This window comes from Lissotriton vulgaris, chromosome 4_1 (assembly GCF_964263255.1).
Source record: "Lissotriton vulgaris chromosome 4_1, aLisVul1.2, whole genome shotgun sequence".
NCBI classification, from domain to species: domain Eukaryota; kingdom Metazoa; phylum Chordata; class Amphibia; order Caudata; family Salamandridae; genus Lissotriton; species Lissotriton vulgaris.
Genome location: NC_141691.1, coordinates 2,085,774,760 through 2,085,793,486, shown reverse-complemented (window position 1 = coordinate 2,085,793,486; position 18,727 = coordinate 2,085,774,760). Strand labels below are relative to the sequence as shown.

Genomic DNA, 18,727 nt, shown 5'->3' with positions numbered 1-18,727 from the left:
TGCACAATATCTACTCCCACTGCCCAGAGGTGACTGCATGCTGCTGAGGAAAGAAGTTTCTCTGCTCACCTTCCGCCACCGGTGTGTATGTAAGAGGGTACACCACGTGCCAAACTTTTTCATGCGTTGAGGATGGCAATGAATCATCACAGATTTTTCGCGCGTTCAGCTCTGGTGGTGTTGGGAGGGTGAATGTCGATTTGTGATCCACAGCCTGTTAGATAAAAAGCAAGATAAGATTGTGCGTCATGCATCTTTAAAAGGAGTGAGGAAGAGAGAGAAAGAAAGAAAGAGTGAGCAGAAGACAGAGAGAAATAGTGAGAGGAAGAGAGAGAGAGAGAAAGAAAGTGAGAGGAAGACATAGAGAAAGACAAAGAGGGAGAGAGAAACAGTGAGAGAGAGAGAAACAGGGAAAGAGTGTGAGAAAGAGGAACAGAGAAACAGAGGAAGAGTGAGAGAGAGAGAAAAAGAGAGAGAGGAAGAGAAAGAGACAAACAGTGTGAGAGGTTCAGGGAGATAGAAAGAGTGTGAGGGAGAGAAAGAGATGAGGAGGGACACTGAGTGCCGACACTGTGTACAAAACTGTCACAGCTTACCTTGATGCCACCGCTCTGTCTCCAACCATGTGCCGGGACTTAGTGGAACTCTCAAGCTCCCTCATCTGAAAGATAGTAGAGAATTAGTAATGGTAGCACAGCGTTGGATTAGGATTCAAAATTGGCCCAGGCACGCTAAAAAAAAGTGGCCCACATTTGTATATTGCCTTTCTTCAAAACACTTTTATTTGAAAAAGGGGGGTGGGGGAGATACAAAAAAATGCACTAATTTGTTTACACTGGTGACTTAAAATCAAGTGAGGTAATGACGCCCTTCTGCCTCCACAAAGGCCATTTGGACACCCACTGGGCCACTGGCTATATCCAAACAACAGTGACACCGCCAAAATCTGCCCGCCAGCCTGCTCCAAAAAGCAGTCCACAGTTGTAATTCAGCACCTGCCTCTCGGGCATTGCACCAGTGCCCGTGTTACCAATCCGAAGCTGTGACAGAGTATTTACGAGTCCGTACGCCTAAATCGCTCTGCAGTCTTTCTGCCGGACACTGCGCACCAAGGCCATCCTGCGCCTTTTCACAGTCAGGGCACCCTCAGGGCAAGCTAACAGGTCTCACATTTGGCACCGAGTCTTGATATCGCCATGGCAGAGGACTTATTAGTGCACCTATCATCATCGCAGGTTGTACACCTGCTCAGTGCTTGCGGCGCTATTAACTCATAAGAAGTGAGGCCACATACGTGGCCGTAGGCCCTCGCTGTTGGACTCAGACCTACACTGCGGTTTCAGAGGACATAAAAACATCAGGTGTCCGGACCACCGGGACAGGCCATCACTGTGGCGGTGTAAGTGTGCCAGCCACAGTGCATGCATTGCGAGCAATTCTAAAATGCCGTAAAGCATGTGCGCCTGGTCTTTTATATTAGCAGGTTCACGTGTTCTGTGACGCCTGTGCTGTATGGGTGTGTATACCAGCCATGAGGGAGGGTCTTTGGCATCAGTGTTGCTGGATTGGGCTAGATCACACACAATTGGGCTATATTTTTCTGGTTGTGCAGTAACATTTCGGTTTGTGCTAGTTGCCAGATTATAAATATATATACAGCGCTCCAGCAAAGTATTATATTAAAGGGCTTTACTAGACAAACATTTACTTGGCAGCCTGCTGCAACATCAATTCCAAAGCATTCATAGCCTGCTTGAAGCTGTCCCTGCCCCTTCTTCCTTGAAGTAGCAATTTTGGGCTACTTTTGGTTGGCTTTGGGCTAGAGCCAAAGCCAACCAAAAGTAGCCCAAAATAATGCTTAAAGATTCTTGCAAAACTGGCTACTAGCCAAGAGGTTCAAACTGAGAGACTCATCACCATTGAAGAATCTGCAGTGAGAAAAGAAGGACTAAGCAACAAAGCTATAGAACTCGTTCTTCTTGAAACCCAAATAACAGTTTGTCCTGATGCACAATGAAGTAACAAGTGATCAAGTGGTTCCAGCGATATCAACAAATCTGGAAGCAATTCCAACCACTGACAGAACTGCCTCTGGCTATTTCACTAAATTTGATACGTTTTCTGAGGACCCCAGAGAACCAGAAACAACGCCAGTAAAAAGAACTTTCACAGAACAAGCACAAGTCTTTTTTCATCACCTGGAAAAAACGTATCTGGTTTCACCATGGATTGAACTATTGATAATGTTGGGAATATTTTTTCTTCCACTTTGGTTAACTCTGCTAATAACTCTGGGTATGCTGATAAATGGAAGATATGTAAAAATGGACACAGCAAGTAAGAACATCAACTTACTCCTCAAGCCACACAAATCATCCCATTGTGAATAAAGAGACTTGTCAACAGTGAACATCACAGCTGTTCCTATACCTGATGTTATAACTTGGGACAAAGCAGAATATGTCATTTTTGGCCGTCGGAGCTGTTGAAAATTCCACATTTATTCAATATTTCTTTGAGTGACTTTGTTTCATCTAGTACCTTTTCTGATGATTGGGACTTTGAGACTGTTATTAATATGATTTCATATTTAGAAATGTCTGCAGTATTCAAAAAATCATGAATATTTAGTGGGTTCTTCAGACTATGAACAAATGTATTGTTATAACCATTATGGTCATCATTGCATTTCTTGCACAGATCAACAATGCCTAGAAATGTGTATATATATATATCCAATGGGAACATTGTCCTACACCACCAAAGGGTAGCTCAAAAACTTTTGCGAATACGTTTCCATTCTTTTTAGGGTTCAATGTATCAAATGCAGAAACATTTTACTTTAAAAATGTAAACAGAACAGGAATGAAAAGTATGTTAACAAATACTAAATAGATTTATTCTGCAGCCTTTTTTTCCCAACTGTCTAGACAAGGTTTTGACTTTTGGAAAGACAACATTGAGACGAAAACTGTCTGGGGTTCAAAAGTTTGGCAAATGCAGGGGGTAGAAGCTTTAAATAGAGCCTGCATCATCCCTGATCAAATTATGTTTTTAAATGACACTGTCCAACAGACGTCTTGCCTTGGGTTAGCCAAGATCAAGGACATGAACAATCCGTCCATACATACACCTACACCTGATAGTAATAATGCTTCAGAGGGGAAGGTCAACGTACATACTATTTTGCATCACAACAGAACAGATCCAGATTGGAAAAATTGTTAATCTGGCTCACAGAAATAAACAACTTTTGAGACAGACTCCTGAATACAATACAAGGGTTCAAATTCAATAGGACAGACTTAAGAAATGTTCAAAGACAGCATCCTGGAATAGTAAAACATACAGTGTAGGGATGCTCTGCCCTAATTGGCTACAACGATCTACACTTAAGGATGTAAAGCAACACTTATCTTTATTTAAAGATGGCGCTGATCTTAGGGAATTCTTGCTAGGACCAAGAAAACTGTGTCAAAAACGTTTCATATATGCCGGTATATATGCTGCATATCACGAAGTATGGAAGATTATGCAAGCAAAGACTGCAGAAATACGAGAAATTGATTGTATTCATTTAGAGAAAACTCTCTCTGTAGTTGACAATGGGTTAACAACTCTGTCGTCCAGGATATGTACATTGGTCAGCATAGTATCTTCTGCCATAGACATCATGAAACAGGACTTGGTCATGCTGCAACATGGTCAGTCACAACTAAGTTCTATCATGCCATTAGGTTGGACGCTCCAAAACCTGCATTTAGGCTATGTTCATTGGCGTTTAATCCATACTACGTTACAGTTTTCAGAATTCAACCTCACTGATAAACAGATCAAACTGGCACAAAGGGGAGTAGACTAAACAGTGCTGAGCATTTAAAAACTGGAAAGATTGCCATTTACGTTAGCAGAAAAAACAGCTACTGAACGGATAATACATGGTACAATCACTCTGCCTGTTACAATTTTTCATTTTCAGTATTGCCTAAAACACATACCAGCAGGAACACATGACAGCTTTGGTAAAGAATACATCAATAACTCCTGGAATTAACCATACACACATAAATGTTGGAGTGGGGGACGTGAAGTGTTTCTTAGCGGTACAAACTGTGAAAATGCACTAAGTGGTTCTCTCCTTTGTCAGGGTATTAATTTACACGGGGACTGCAATGGTTCCTCTAACAACTTATCCTGTCACCTGCAAGGTTCACAGGCTGCTTTGATTGATCCAAATTTTGGACAACTTTCAAATGGAAGTTACATTATGTTGAATGATCACAGCTGCTGTGGCATTTTGCCAGGTACACCATATCTAGTAACTGTGTCAGCCAGGGTCACTTGCTGTATGCAAGTATTTTTTCCAAAAACCAAGAGAGCCAGGGAGTCACCTTCATGGTCTTCACTGAACATCTCTTCTATTCAAATTGATACTCTAAGAAGAATGAAAGCCATTCTTTTGCAAAAAACTGTGCCACTGACCTCGGCCGAAGAGACCTATGATCTACAAGTCACAAGGACTTCTGCAGAGATACATGCCCTTTTGAATACAAATTGCCCTATACATTTCTCATAAATGTTAAGTCGTATCCTAAACATGTCTGATACGAACGGTATTGCACATCGGTTTAAGAACGTATCTTCCGGACTGTTAGCACCTTTTCAAGCAGTCCTCGAAATAATTCCAAATTTTGTCCACTCTGTGTTTGGCGGACTGCCCCTCCTTTTGGGACTTGTTGCAGGGATACTTTTTTTGCTCCTACTGCTGCGATATGGGAAGCCAAATCACCAGCACCACTCCAAGCACCATAGAGAAAGCTCTATTTGAGATGAAGTGTTTTAAGCGCATCGTCCAAATTTTGGGGTTACCTCGTCTACGAGAATTAAATGCCACATGGTTTCTGTCTTTCAGACTAATCTGTCAAGATTGCACCTTACCTGTAGTACGCTGCCAGCTATGTGGAGAAGAATGCATGCTAGTCTAACACTCCCATAAGTCATGCCAACGGATGTTGATACTTTGCTTGAACCGGTAACAGCCCATCATCTGTGTTGTCCCCAGCGGCTACCAATTCTGATGACGGCATTCATTGAGATCTCACAGATGCAAAATGCTGTGCTGAGGTACGAGAGGAAAGAACAGGTGATGTCAGGAAACTCAATCCTTGCCAAAGCCCTTGCGTTGGGGCTACCTTTTTCTCCCCGTCCTCTGGGCATGAGAGCTGGCGCGCCTTGGTCAGAAAATACCTTTCCAAGGCGGCGCAGCTCTAAGTCAGCGTTGCAGTATTCCTTGTGATTGGGGCGTGACCCAAGAGCCCAGCTGAGGCTCGCGCAGGCTCTGGGTCCCGCGCACTTCACCAAGACTGTTACGGAGGTCGGATGGCCTCAACCTGCGTTCGTGTAGTATAGTGTAGTAAGGCGATAAATTTGAGGAAATTCATACCGTCGGTAGTAAGTTTCTTCTTCTATGCATCGGTGTTCGAGATCAGCTTTTGGCAGAAGATTTTTCCAGGCGACCTTGACCTCTGCAACCTCGCACCTTTCCTGAATATATTCTGGTCATGCAAGTATCCTGTGGAAAGAAAGAATTTATTTAGAAGACGTTAGTTTAAAAGAACTGTGTTTAATCTTCAGTCATTTAAAAGGTCAAAGAGTGCTAAATATTTACCTTGCAGCATTCCTGTTTAAAATAGCATCTGTTCACACTGTAAAAACAAAAGAAAAGGTCATTGGTAAAACTATTGACTTTGGGAAGGTTCTTCTTTGTGAGGTCTGCATTGGTTAAGAATTATACTTATCACTAGCGTGAGTCTGTCCAAGTTTGTTTTCAGTAGCAAGAAAACTGGAAGAAAAAACCAAGGTTAATCAATAACATTATTTCCCTGCATTAATTAATAGACAGTAAAGAGATTAGAGACAGGGTTAAACCCTAATTAAATTGTATTTTAATTACAGGATATAGAAAATACCTAATGTATCATTAGAAAAAATGAAAAAAGAAAAAATGTAACATCAAACCACTATATCCAAAAAGAAGAAAGGCAAAAACTGGTCTAGCATTTAGTAGTTAATGTTCATTTGGGAAAGTAAAGAGAGAGTAGCCTTTAGAGTAGAGTCTTAGAGTAGTGTAGTTAATTCTGCTCATGTATTTTCAGTGAGAATAGCGCTCAAGAACATTTTAGAGAGTAGCTGTGAAGACATCCACTAGAAGACCAGCAGTCTCTTCTCTGTCCCATCCTCTTTCCCCCGCAGGAATTCTTTCATGCAGCTAGGTTTATATTGGGTGCGTGGGGGTAGACTCGGGGAGGGGCATTGGAGAAAGTTTGTCATTAAGTTACTGAGGAGTTTCCTGGATACTGCAAGTAAGACTCTCTGACAGGTGAGCAGGTAACAACCAATTCGAACATTGCTGATGCAACCAATGCTGAAGGCGATGCTTCTCATCTATGTGCGGTTCATCTTCTAAATGAGGTACTCCAACTTTCACCTACTATGGTAGATGACTTTTTGTCTACAAACATGGAAGATTTCATGTTTTCTCCAAGCCCTAACACTGACTTTTGACTTTGGCACACAGTGTTCTGAGAGACTTTGAATTTGACCATCATTTTTTCAAAACAAGATACTAACTTTGGAACTTTTCCTATGCTTAATTTTTTTTCCATATTTTTATTTGTCATTTCCTGGCACAAGTAATCTGCTTAAAGTAGAACTATTCTTGAAAAACAAGAATTCTTTCCAGGCACAACATATTACCTTGTCCACATACAAACAGTTTTTCATGTAATCTGAAATGAAATGGTTTGGCCCTTTTTTCTTCTGAATTTACGAGCCATTTCATAATTGTATATCTTCATAATTCATTCATTTAGCATTTCAACGTGAAAATATGCTTACAATGATCATTGATTTAATGAGTACATCACCTATGCATTTTTATGAATTAGATATGTTTTAGTTATGTTACACAGGTTTAGAATGTAGTAACGTCATACATAAGAAAGTGGAGTGGGTGTTGTGTTTCTATTTAGATTCCGTATGCATTTCCCGATTCATGGTTTTATATAGCTATAATTCACGTTGCCCTTATATAGGCATAGCAATTCAGTCCTTATTTAGGCATAGTCCATGCTACCCAAATACAGGCATGGCTACTTACATCCGTTCATCCACGTCAGAAAGATTTATTGAAAAAACAGTCTCTTAAGCCTTCTGCTTGAATATTGATTTCTCCAAGAACTCGGCTATTATACATGAACATCTATTCTTTAGGGGTTCATTCATGACGTTCATATGCCTGAATTTTAGGTCAAAGCAGGTATCCAAACCACCTTCAAAGTATAAATATACCTTCACTTGCTATGGCAAAGCACAGTGTGGTTCGGTGCAGTTCGACTACCTACTTGCATGACACAGCTCGCCACAGCTAGTGCTGAAGGAAGCCAACTTCCCAGCTGACACACTGAACAGAAGCTGCCATCCTCCTGCTGGGAATCCAGCTCCAGTATTTCTGACTCCCCTTGCGGGGTGTTGGGATCGAGTCCCAGGAAAGAGATACCAACTTCTCTCATTCTAAGGTATGGAGCTGATTAGAACCTAGAGAAACTTTTGGCAATTCTTGGCAAAACTAAAACCAACACCTTCTTCTTCTCTCGTTCCAGACCTGGGTTAGGTACACTAGGGTAGGCATATTTTAGAAGTACCAGTTGAGTATGTTAGCTTGTGTTATTTATGTATGTATTTTTATGAATAGGTAATAGCCGCAAACCATGCTATTACAATATTATTTTATAATACTGCTAATGCTGTACACATTCTATTTCTTATTCTGTCTTACAAATTTGATTTACTTGTCAGACCCTAGTACAGTGCACCATGTGTGCCCAGGGCTTGTAAATCAAATACTACTGGTGGGCTTGCAGCACTGGTTGTGCCAGCCAAATGAGCAGCTTGTAAAGTATGTCTCAGGCCTGCCATTGCAGAGACTTTGTGCATTCTAGTACTGCCATGTCAACTTGGCCAGTGCACCCATGTGCCGGTCCCTAAACCTTCCCTTTTCTTCATATCTCACACCCCTATGTTAGGTCTAAGGGCAGGGTGCATTGTAAGTATAAGGTAGGACATGCCCTGGAGTGTGTAGCATCCTAATGGCGAATTACGGCCATTCGTTTTTCACTATTGCAAGGCTACCTGTTCTCCATAGACCAGAATGGGCAGTTAGATTATTACATTTTATAATCTTATAATCCTAATATCCTAGTCCTAATCTTAATAATCCTAACTGACTCAGGGAAGATGGTAGAATTTCGAATTTAGTATGCCTGAACTCAGAATGATAAAATACATATTTTAGTAAAGTTGATTTTACCATTCTGCGTTTGAAAATACCACTTTTAGAAAGTAGGTATTTTCTTGTCTAAATATCCAAAGCCTGCCTCCGCTAGGTTGTGTATTCCTTGTCTGGAGTTTGAGTGACAGGTCTGGGGGATTCCAAGAGACAGAATGAGTCAGCCCAATGGTGAATAGGGAGATCTGCATCTAGATGGGAGGAAGGAGTTGCACATGGGACCTGAATAGGGCTGGGCCTTCCCTCTACAATGCTGGCTCCACCCCCTTGGGTACAGCTGATGCACTGTGAAAAAAGAGAAGGAATCATGTCATCAAAGTGCTCCAGGGCTGTGCTGTCCCTCCACAATGCTGGCTCCACCTCCTGTGGGGCGTCTGATGTTTCTGCCCTACACTGTGAAAGGAGAGAAGGAGTCCTGTAAACAAAGTGCTCAAGAACTGGTTTGGTCTAGGCAGAGGCTTCTCTGCCTTCCGAGAACAAAGAAAAAAGTAGTATAAATATTGGGACCCAGACACAAGGACTTTAAATCACTTCTGGGAACAAGACAAACCTTTTGCCAAGGAGAAAAACCAAGAAAACCAAGGATGCTGCAGGAGTTTGGACCCCTCTACCAGTGTGTTGTTTGCTGGGTTGGCCTGCAGTGGTTTCTTCATTGCCAAGGAAAGGAGAAGGAACTTTTAAAAAACTTTCATCATCCTGCAGAATATTACTCCAAGGGTTTGAACTTGTGCTTGGCGCCCTCTGAAGTCTCAGGACAAAAGACGTCATCTCCAGCTCCCCACTGAATTTCCTTGCTGAGAATTCTAAATGCAGAAGTCGGCGTGCCCCTGGGAGCTGGAAGCGTGATGCAACAATAAGAAGCATTTCACCGCCGCAGCTGTAAACATCACATCGCTAGAGAAGTGTGCCGCCACCGCATCTCCCAGGAAGCATGTCTTCATCAAAGCTGTCTGCTGTCGCATCATCAGAGAAGCGTGAAGCCATTGAGAGAGTCGCCATCGCATCACGGGAGAAGTGTTTTGCAGGGCCTGTCGTGGTCCCAAAGTACAGAGTCGTCGCAAGGCTGCAAGGGCGTCTATGCATCGTCATCACATTGTCGCATCAAGGCGCCATCTTCTCACAACCATATTTACAACAAGGGGTGGTGAGGGACAGAGTCTCTGAATTAAGCAGAAAGCTCTCACCCAGTCAAGAGATCAGGGCTAGATCCAACACCGTTTTTTAGCTCACTGCACCATCCCAGTTTCAGAACCTGGCTGTATGCAAATTAGTCTGTTCCTGTCCCAGTGCATGATGGGAACAGGGCAAACCAAACTACAAAAGCCAATTCTTACACTGGGAAGGAAACAAGCTCCCGGGGACCGGTTTCTGGCATTGCAGCCGTCTTCGGCCCGGTATGCTTGAATCCTGATGGTGCAATGAGCAAGGGTCTCACATCTGAGAATACCCTTCCACGCTTAGGGTGGACAAAAATATTTACAACAAGGGGTGGTGAGGGACAGAGTCTCTGAATTAAGCAGAAAGCTCTCACCCAGTCAAGAGATCAGGGCTAGATCCAACACCGTTTTTTAGCTCACTGCACCATCCCAGTTTCAGAACCTGGCTGTATGCAAATTAGTCTGTTCCTGTCCCAGTGCATGATGGGAGCAGGGCAAACCAAACTACAAAAGCCAATTCTTACACTGGGAAGGAAACAAGCTCCCGGGGACCGGTTTCTGGCATTGCAGCCGTCTTCGGCCCGGTATGCTTGAATCCTGATGGTGCAATGAGCAAGGGTCTCACATCTGAGAATACCCTTCCACGCTTAGGGTGGACAAAAATATTTACAACAAGGGGTGGTGAGGGACAGAGTCTCTGAATTAAGCAGAAAGCTCTCACCCAGTCAAGAGATCAGGGCTAGATCCAACACCGTTTTTTAGCTCACTGCACCATCCCAGTTTCAGAACCTGGCTGTATGCAAATTAGTCTGTTCCTGTCCCAGTGCATGATGGGAACAGGGCAAACCAAACTACAAAAGCCAATTCTTACACTGGGAAGGAAACAAGCTCCCGGGGACCGGTTTCTGGCATTGCAGCCGTCTTCGGCCCGGTATGCTTGAATCCTGATGGTGCAATGAGCAAGGGTCTCACATCTGAGAATACCCTTCCACGCTTAGGGTGGACAAAAATATTTACAACAAGGGGTGGTGAGGGACAGAGTCTCTGAATTAAGCAGAAAGCTCTCACCCAGTCAAGAGATCAGGGCTAGATCCAACACCGTTTTTTAGCTCACTGCACCATCCCAGTTTCAGAACCTGGCTGTATGCAAATTAGTCTGTTCCTGTCCCAGTGCATGATGGGAACAGGGCAAACCAAACTACAAAAGCCAATTCTTACACTGGGAAGGAAACAAGCTCCCGGGGACCGGTTTCTGGCATTGCAGCCGTCTTCGGCCCGGTATGCTTGAATCCTGATGGTGCAATGAGCAAGGGTCTCACATCTGAGAATACCCTTCCACGCTTAGGGTGGACAAAAATATTTACAACAAGGGGTGGTGAGGGACAGAGTCTCTGAATTAAGCAGAAAGCTCTCACCCAGTCAAGAGATCAGGGCTAGATCCAACACCGTTTTTTAGCTCACTGCACCATCCCAGTTTCAGAACCTGGCTGTATGCAAATTAGTCTGTTCCTGTCCCAGTGCATGATGGGAACAGGGCAAACTAAACTACAAAAGCCAATTCTTACACTGGGAAGGAAACAAGCTCCCGGGGACCGGTTTCTGGCATTGCAGCCGTCTTCGGCCCGGTATGCTTGAATCCTGATGGTGCAATGAGCAAGGGTCTCACATCTGAGAATACCCTTCCACGCTTAGGGTGGACAAAAATATTTACAACAAGGGGTGGTGAGGGACAGAGTCTCTGAATTAAGCAGAAAGCTCTCACCCAGTCAAGAGATCAGGGCTAGATCCAACACCGTTTTTTAGCTCACTGCACCATCCCAGTTTCAGAACCTGGCTGTATGCAAATTAGTCTGTTCCTGTCCCAGTGCATGATGGGAACAGGGCAAACCAAACTACAAAAGCCAATTCTTACACTGGGAAGGAAACAAGCTCCCGGGGACCGGTTTCTGGCATTGCAGCAGTCTTCGGCCCGGTATGCTTGAATCCTGATGGTGCAATGAGCAAGGGTCTCACATCTGAGAATACCCTTCCACGCTTAGGGTGGACAAAAATATTTACAACAAGGGGTGGTGAGGGACAGAGTCTCTGAATTAAGCAGAAAGCTCTCACCCAGTCAAGAGATCAGGGCTAGATCCAACACCGTTTTTTTAGCTCACTGCACCATCCCAGTTTCAGAACCTGGCTGTATGCAAATTAGTCTGTTCCTGTCCCAGTGCATGATGGGAACAGGGCAAACCAAACTACAAAAGCCAATTCTTACACTGGGAAGGAAACAAGCTCCCGGGGACCGGTTTCTGGCATTGCAGTCGTCTTCGGCCCGGTATGCTTGAATCCTGATGGTGCAATGAGCAAGGGTCTCACATCTGAGAATACCCTTCCACGCTTAGGGTGGACAAAAATATTTACAACAAGGGGTGGTGAGGGACAGAGTCTCTGAATTAAGCAGAAAGCTCTCACCCAGTCAAGAGATCAGGGCTAGATCCAACACCAGTTTTTAGCTCACTGCACCATCCCAGTTTCAGAACCTGGCTGTATGCAAATTAGTCTGTTCCTGTCCCAGTGCATGATGGGAACAGGGCAAACCAAACTACAAAAGCCAATTCTTACACTGGGAAGGAAACAAGCTCCCGGGGACCGGTTTCTGGCATTGCAGCCGTCTTCGGCCCGGTATGCTTGAATCCTGATGGTGCAATGAGCAAGGGTCTCACATCTGAGAATACCCTTCCACGCTTAGGGTGGACAAAAATATTTACAACAAGGGGTGGTGAGGGACAGAGTCTCTGAATTAAGCAGAAAGCTCTCACCCAGTCAAGAGATCAGGGCTAGATCCAACACCGTTTTTTAGCTCACTGCACCATCCCAGTTTCAGAACCTGGCTGTATGCAAATTAGTCTGTTCCTGTCCCAGTGCATGATGGGAACAGGGCAAACCAAACTACAAAAGCCAATTCTTACACTGGGACGGAAACAAGCTCCCGGGGACCGGTTTCTGGCATTGCAGCCGTCTTCGGCCCGGTATGCTTGAATCCTGATGGTGCAATGAGCAAGGGTCTCACATCTGAGAATACCCTTCCACGCTTAGGGTGGACAAAAATATTTACAACAAGGGGTGGTGAGGGACAGAGTCTCTGAATTAAGCAGAAAGCTCTCACCCAGTCAAGAGATCAGGGCTAGATCCAACACCGTTTTTTAGCTCACTGCACCATCCCAGTTTCAGAACCTGGCTGTATGCAAATTAGTCTGTTCCTGTCCCAGTGCATGATGGGAACAGGGCAAACCAAACTACAAAAGCCAATTCTTACACTGGGAAGGAAACAAGCTCCTGGGGACCGGTTTCTGGCATTGCAGCCGTCTTCGGCCCGGTATGCTTGAATCCTGATGGTGCAATGAGACTGATTTGCATATAGCCAGGTTCTGAGCTGGGATGGGGCAGTGAGATAAATAACGGTGATGGATCAAGCCCTGATCTTTGGACTGGGTAAGAGTGGTCTGTTTAACTCAGACACTCTGTTCATCACCACCCCGTTTTTGTAAATCGTTTTTGGCCACTATAGGTGTGGCAGGGTATACTCAGACATGAGTCCCTTTCTCACTGCTCCATCAGGATTCAAGCAAGCCGGGCCGAAGAAGGCTGAAATGCCAGAAACCGGTCCCCGGTAGCTTGTCTCCTTTCTGGTGAAGAATTGGCTTGGTAGTTTAGTCTGCCCTGTTCCCATGATGCACTGGGCCAGGGACAGACTGATTTGCATATAGCCAGGTTCTGAGCCGGGATGGGGCAGTGAGATAAATAACGGTGAGGGATCAAGCCCTGATCTTTGGACTGGGTAAGAGTGGTCTGTTTAACTCAGACACTCTGTTCATCACCACCCCCTTTTTGTAAATCGTTTTTGGCCACTATAGGTGTGGCAGGGTATACTCAGACATGAGTCCCTTTCTCACTGCTCCATCAGGATTCAAGCAAGCCGGGCCGAAGAAGGCTGAAATGCCAGAAACCGGTCCCCGGTAGCTTGTCTCCTTTCTGGTGAAGAATTGGCTTGGTAGTTTAGTCTGCCCTGTTCCCATGATGCACTGGGCCAGGGACAGACTGATTTGCATATAGCCAGGTTCTGAGCTGGGATGGGGCAGTGAGATAAATAACGGTGATGGATCAAGCCCTGATCTTTGGACTGGGTAAGAGTGGTCTGTTTAACTCAGACACTCTGTTCATCACCACCCCCTTTTTGTAAATCGTTTTTGGCCACTATAGGTGTGGCAGGGTATACTCAGACATGAGTCCCTTTCTCACTGCTCCATCAGGATTCAAGCAAGCCGGGCCGAAGAAGGCTGAAATGCCAGAAACCGGTCCCCGGTAGCTTGTCTCCTTTCTGGTGAAGAATTGGCTTGGTAGTTTAGTCTGCCCTGTTCCCATGATGCACTGGGCCAGGGACAGACTGATTTGCATATAGCCAGGTTCTGAGCTGGGATGGGGCAGTGAGATAAATAACGGTGATGGATCAAGCCCTGATCTTTGGACTGGGTAAGAGTGGTCTGTTTAACTCAGACACTCTGTTCATCACCACCCCGTTTTTGTAAATCGTTTTTGGCCACTATAGGTGTGGCAGGGTATACTCAGACATGAGTCCCTTTCTCACTGCTCCATCAGGATTCAAGCAAGCCGGGCCGAAGAAGGCTGAAATGCCAGAAACCGGTCCCCGGTAGCTTGTCTCCTTTCTGGTGAAGAATTGGCTTGGTAGTTTAGTCTGCCCTGTTCCCATGATGCACTGGGCCAGGGACAGACTGATTTGCATATAGCCAGGTTCTGAGCTGGGATGGGGCAGTGAGATAAATAACGGTGATGGATCAAGCCCTGATCTTTGGACTGGGTAAGAGTGGTCTGTTTAACTCAGACACTCTGTTCATCACCACCCCCTTTTTGTAAATCGTTTTTGGCCACTATAGGTGTGGCAGGGTATACTCAGACATGAGTCCCTTTCTCACTGCTCCATCAGGATTCAAGCAAGCCGGGCCGAAGAAGGCTGAAATGCCAGAAACCGGTCCCCGGTAGCTTGTCTCCTTTCTGGTGAAGAATTGGCTTGGTAGTTTAGTCTGCCCTGTTCCCATGATGCACTGGGCCAGGGACAGCCTGATTTGCATATAGCCAGGTTCTGAGCTGGGATGGGGCAGTGAGATAAATAACGGTGATGGATCAAGCCCTGATCTTTGGACTGGGTAAGAGTGGTCTGTTTAACTCAGACACTCTGTTCATCACCACCCCCTTTTTGTAAATCGTTTTTGGCCACTATAGGTGTGGCAGGGTATACTCAGACATGAGTCCCTTTCTCACTGCTCCATCAGGATTCAAGCAAGCCGGGCCGAAGAAGGCTGAAATGCCAGAAACCGGTCCCCGGTAGCTTGTCTCCTTTCTGGTGAAGAATTGGCTTGGTAGTTTAGTCTGCCCTGTTCCCATGATGCACTGGGCCAGGGACAGACTGATTTGCATATAGCCAGGTTCTGAGCTGGGATGGGGCAGTGAGATAAATAACGGTGATGGATCAAGCCCTGATCTTTGGACTGGGTAAGAGTGGTCTGTTTAACTCAGACACTCTGTTCATCACCACCCCCTTTTTGTAAATCGTTTTTGGCCACTATAGGTGTGGCAGGGTATACTCAGACATGAGTCCCTTTCTCACTGCTCCATCAGGATTCAAGCAAGCCGGGCCGAAGAAGGCTGAAATGCCAGAAACCAGTCCCCGGTAGCTTGTCTCCTTTCTGGTGAAGAATTGGCTTGGTAGTTTAGTCTGCCCTGTTCCCATGATGCACTGGGCCAGGGACAGACTGATTTGCATATAGCCAGGTTCTGAGCTGGGATGGGGCAGTGAGATAAATAACGGTGATGGATCAAGCCCTGATCTTTGGACTGGGTAAGAGTGGTCTGTTTAACTCAGACACTCTGTTCATCACCACCCCCTTTTTGTAAATCGTTTTTGGCCACTATAGGTGTGGCAGGGTATACTCAGACATGAGTCCCTCTCTCACTGCTCCATCAGGATTCAAGCAAGTCGGGCCGAAGAAGGCTGAAATGCCAGAAACCGGTCCCCGGTAGCTTGTCTCCTTTCTGGTGAAGAATTGGCTTGGTAGTTTAGTCTGCCCTGTTCCCATGATGCACTGGGCCAGGGACAGACTGATTTGCATATAGCCAGGTTCTGAGCTGGGATGGGGCAGTGAGATAAATAACGGTGATGGATCAAGCCCTGATCTTTGGACTGGGTAAGAGTGGTCTGTTTAACTCAGACACTCTGTTCATCACCACCCCCTTTTTGTAAATCGTTTTTGGCCACTATAGGTGTGGCAGGGTATACTCAGACATGAGTCCCTTTCTCACTGCTCCATCAGGATTCAAGCAAGCCGGGCCGAAGAAGGCTGAAATGCCAGAAACCGGTCCCCGGTAGCTTGTCTCCTTTCTGGTGAAGAATTGGCTTGGTAGTTTAGTCTGCCCTGTTCCCATGATGCACTGGGCCAGGGACAGACTGATTTGCATATAGCCAGGTTCTGAGCTGGGATGGGGCAGTGAGATAAATAACGGTGATGGATCAAGCCCTGATCTTTGGACTGGGTAAGAGTGGTCTGTTTAACTCAGACACTCTGTTCATCACCACCCCCTTTTTGTAAATCGTTTTTGGCCACTATAGGTGTGGCAGGGTATACTCAGACATGAGTCCCTTTCTCACTGCTCCATCAGGATTCAAGCAAGCCGGGCCGAAGAAGGCTGAAATGCCAGAAACCGGTCCCCGGTAGCTTGTCTCCTTTCTGGTGAAGAATTGGCTTGGTAGTTTAGTCTGCCCTGTTCCCATGATGCACTGGGCCAGGGACAGACTGATTTGCATATAGCCAGGTTCTGAGCTGGGATGGGGCAGTGAGATAAATAACGGTGATGGATCAAGCCCTGATCTTTGGACTGGGTAAGAGTGGTCTGTTTAACTCAGACACTCTGTTCATCACCACCCCCTTTTTGTAAATCGTTTTTGGCCACTATAGGTGTGGCAGGGTATACTCAGACATGAGTCCCTTTCTCACTGCTCCATCAGGATTCAAGCAAGCCGGGCCGAAGAAGGCTGAAATGCCAGAAACCGGTCCCCGGTAGCTTGTCTCCTTTCTGGTGAAGAATTGGCTTGGTAGTTTAGTCTGCCCTGTTCCCATGATGCACTGGGCCAGGGACAGACTGATTTGCATATAGCCAGGTTCTGAGCTGGGATGGGGCAGTGAGATAAATAACGGTGATGGATCAAGCCCTGATCTTTGGACTGGGTAAGAGTGGTCTGTTTAACTCAGACACTCTGTTCATCACCACCCCCTTTTTGTAAATCGTTTTTGGCCACTATAGGTGTGGCAGGGTATACTCAGACATGAGTCCCTTTCTCACTGCTCCATCAGGATTCAAGCAAGCCGGGCCGAAGAAGGCTGAAATGCCAGAAACCGGTCCCCGGTAGCTTGTCTCCTTTCTGGTGAAGAATTGGCTTGGTAGTTTAGTCTGCCCTGTTCCCATGATGCACTGGGCCAGGGACAGCCTGATTTGCATATAGCCAGGTTCTGAGCTGGGATGGGGCAGTGAGATAAATAACGGTGATGGATCAAGCCCTGATCTTTGGACTGGGTAAGAGTGGTCTGTTTAACTCAGACACTCTGTTCATCACCACCCCCTTTTTGTAAATCGTTTTTGGCCACTATAGGTGTGGCAGGGTATACTCAGACATGAGTCCCTTTCTCACTGCTCCATCAGGATTCAAGCAAGCCGGGCCGAAGAAGGCTGAAATGCCAGAAACCGGTCCCCGGTAGCTTGTCTCCTTTCTGGTGAAGAATTGGCTTGGTAGTTTAGTCTGCCCTGTTCCCATGATGCACTGGGCCAGGGACAGACTGATTTGCATATAGCCAGGTTCTGAGCTGGGATGGGGCAGTGAGATAAATAACGGTGATGGATCAAGCCCTGATCTTTGGACTGGGTAAGAGTGGTCTGTTTAACTCAGACACTCTGTTCATCACCACCCCCTTTTTGTAAATCGTTTTTGGCCACTATAGGTGTGGCAGGGTATACTCAGACATGAGTCCCTTTCTCACTGCTCCATCAGGATTCAAGCAAGCCGGGCCGAAGAAGGCTGAAATGCCAGAAACCAGTCCCCGGTAGCTTGTCTCCTTTCTGGTGAAGAATTGGCTTGGTAGTTTAGTCTGCCCTGTTCCCATGATGCACTGGGCCAGGGACAGACTGATTTGCATATAGCCAGGTTCTGAGCTGGGATGGGGCAGTGAGATAAATAACGGTGATGGATCAAGCCCTGATCTTTGGACTGGGTAAGAGTGGTCTGTTTAACTCAGACACTCTGTTCATCACCACCCCCTTTTTGTAAATCGTTTTTGGCCACTATAGGTGTGGCAGGGTATACTCAGACATGAGTCCCTCTCTCACTGCTCCATCAGGATTCAAGCAAGTCGGGCCGAAGAAGGCTGAAATGCCAGAAACCGGTCCCCGGTAGCTTGTCTCCTTTCTGGTGAAGAATTGGCTTGGTAGTTTAGTCTGCCCTGTTCCCATGATGCACTGGGCCAGGGACAGACTGATTTGCATATAGCCAGGTTCTGAGCTGGGATGGGGCAGTGAGATAAATAACGGTGATGGATCAAGCCCTGATCTTTGGACTGGGTAAGAGTGGTCTGTTTAACTCAGACACTCTGTTCATCACCACCCCCTTTTTGTAAATCGTTTTTGGCCACTATAGGTGTGGCAGGGTATACTCAGACATGAGTCCCTTTCTCACTGCTCCATCAGGATTCAAGCAAGCCGGGCCGAAGAAGGCTGAAATGCCAGAAACCGGTCCCCGGTAGCTTGTCTCCTTTCTGGTGAAGAATTGGCTTGGTAGTTTAGTCTGCCCTGTTCCCATGATGCACTGGGCCAGGGACAGACTGATTTGCATATAGCCAGGTTCTGAGCTGGGATGGGGCAGTGAGATAAATAACGGTGATGGATCAAGCCCTGATCTTTGGACTGGGTAAGAGTGGTCTGTTTAACTCAGACACTCTGTTCATCACCACCCCCTTTTTGTAAATCGTTTTTGGCCACTATAGGTGTGGCAGGGTATACTCAGACATGAGTCCCTTTCTCACTGCTCCATCAGGATTCAAGCAAGCCGGGCCGAAGAAGGCTGAAATGCCAGAAACCGGTCCCCGGTAGCTTGTCTCCTTTCTGGTGAAGAATTGGC

At 45.9% G+C, this 18,727-nt stretch overlaps 1 pseudogene; it reads right to left on the bottom strand.

Moving 5' to 3' along the window:
* LOC147725087 (zinc finger BED domain-containing protein 5-like) overlaps positions 1–18,727 on the bottom strand; it is a 99,949-nt pseudogene that overhangs the window by 62,895 nt on the left and 18,327 nt on the right.